This window comes from Pyxicephalus adspersus, chromosome 5, assembly GCF_032062135.1.
Source record: "Pyxicephalus adspersus chromosome 5, UCB_Pads_2.0, whole genome shotgun sequence".
Lineage (NCBI taxonomy): Eukaryota > Metazoa > Chordata > Amphibia > Anura > Pyxicephalidae > Pyxicephalus > Pyxicephalus adspersus.
The window spans coordinates 83,109,528-83,111,785 of NC_092862.1; the positions used below are offsets into that span (position 1 = coordinate 83,109,528).

General features: G+C 35.2%; 1 long non-coding RNA gene across 1 annotated transcript; it reads left to right on the forward strand.

Moving 5' to 3' along the window:
• The first annotated feature begins 655 nt into the window (after nt 1–655).
• LOC140332032 (uncharacterized) lies at nt 656–1,597 on the forward strand. The gene is made up of 3 exons (XR_011921020.1): nt 656–868; nt 1,130–1,262; nt 1,369–1,597. It is a non-coding gene; the product is annotated as an uncharacterized lncRNA (long non-coding RNA).
• The last annotated feature ends 661 nt before the right edge of the window (nt 1,598–2,258 follow it).

Below are 2,258 nucleotides of genomic sequence, written 5' to 3' on the forward strand. Positions count from 1 at the left end.
GTGTATAATGTGACAAGTGGCAAAATTATCACTCCATTGAGCCACCATATGGGTATGTGTCATAATTACAATGTGGATGAAATGAGATTTATAGCATTGGGACAAGTTCTCCCCAATGATAGAGGTGGTAATTTAGATAATTTACTTTTGAAAAAAGAGATGAAATACATTTTACTTTAAAAGCTACAGAATACCCGGGCTTGAATAAAATCCATAGCTAAAAACCCTTTTTGGAATAGTCATTTGTATACAATATAGGAGTAAAACATTAGATACAAAAGAAAAGATACCTCATTTTAAAAAGATCTGCCTTTTCCCTTTCCTCTTCCCCCTCCTTTCCATCCTCCTCCCCCCGTTTTCTAGTTATTGGTAGTATTTTGCATATTTATGCATTCATTGTAATTGTGATTAAAAAGCTTTGCTTTTTTGTACACTTGTTTATAAGCAATTGTTAAAACTTTATTTAGTAATTGTTAAGATTGTTGATCTATGTATATAAACTGATTTTGTATTGTATTCCAAGAGCATCCGATGTGTGGTGTCCTGCCACCCACCCTTGCAGTTACAGCTCTGCCTGGCTGGATCTGCTGGGAGGGGTGGCGGTAATAACCTGCGTGGATCCTATCTGGCAGGCTGCACATCGGGTGTCTTCTGACACCACGCTGTCAATATTGACTTCCTCTTCCTGCCGAGTGCAGTCGACAGGGGCGGGCCTCCACACACATGAGACGCCAGTCCTGCAATCAGCTGCTCCATAAGAAGAGGTTTTGTGTGGGGGAGCAGACTGGAATGGACAATTCAGCATGCAGGATGCCATTTAGTAAACAGTATACTCCCTATTGGGCTTTCTTTCATCTTGTATCAATTGGTAAGTGCTTATTTTTACTGTTGCACTGGCGGCCATTATTCCTTTGGTTTCTACCTAAATTTACATCTAAATGATGCATTGGAATATAAAGTTTTTTGAGAAGTGCTAGTACTAAGATGTTGTATTGACTGAACATGAATAGTGATATATTAACATAACTCTTTTGTAGTTAACAGATATGTCATGGTCTATATAGCTATTTATTAATTTAGATTGTTATTCAAGGGAATACTTTTTAGCATCTATTTGTTCATTCAATAGGTTTCTCTAAAATTACACCTGCTGTTTTTGCCCTTCTGCTCCTACCATCGCGCTCTATCTCTTGCTGTGGATCTTCTTTACAATTGGGAAGAATTACTCCATTGCTATTTGGTTATCAGTGTTATTTACAGTAGTGAGTATGATGTTGAAAATATTTGTAAACTTAATATTCTACACATTATTGATAATTGTAAGTATTGTACATTTTTTTGATTATACACTATATTTACTGATCTTAGGTCTCTATATTTGATTCATCCTGAAGAAGTGACTTAATAGTCGCGAAACGCGTTGATGTAAAATAGATCTAAAGAGACCACATGTTACAAAGAGATTCATGTTCAAAACCTTGTAAAAGAACTTATGATGTATATTGTAACATTGTTTATGTTATATAGGCAATTGTACAATCTTTTATCTTGGTTTTTAAAAATGATTTACCAATAAAATATTTATTGTTTAATTTTACTTTATGCCTAAGAAGTCCCGTTTTTCTGCACAATTATGAATATAGCATTCATCAACTGTCTAGCTGCTGACCTCTTGTATGTTTTTTGAAAAATATTATGATGCAGTAAAAAAAAACCTGAATCTCACCTTCTACAAACTGTTGAGGTATTTCCCTCATGAATGGCCTCAGAACCAGAATGCACCCTCAAAAAAACTAATATCTGGTATGTTCAATTTAAATTGGTGGCCTTTCATCGGGGTACTCTACAATACAGACATTATTTTATATCCCATTTCCTTTAAATACTCTTTCCTTTTCCAAATAAGTAAGAATGAATCCCTCTGTGTCAGAGAAAATGTCAAACTCCCCCAAACCAATGCAAAATTTTTCAAACTGTGTATAAGGGCTACCAGTTACACACCTAGAATGTTTTTATTTAATGCATTAGGTGATAAGCCCTCTATAGTGACAAAATAGAATACATTCAGGAGATGTCAACTTTTCTTGTCACTCATTTATACTGTCTCAAAAAGTGCTGTATCCAAAATAGGCCAATGATACTCAATATCTGAAAACAACAGCCTTCAATTCATGCGACACAATCCTGGTTTCCAATGGTTGGTTGCAGTGGAGATGGGCTAAGATGTTTAATTGGAAAAAACTAAGAAACATCTTTCA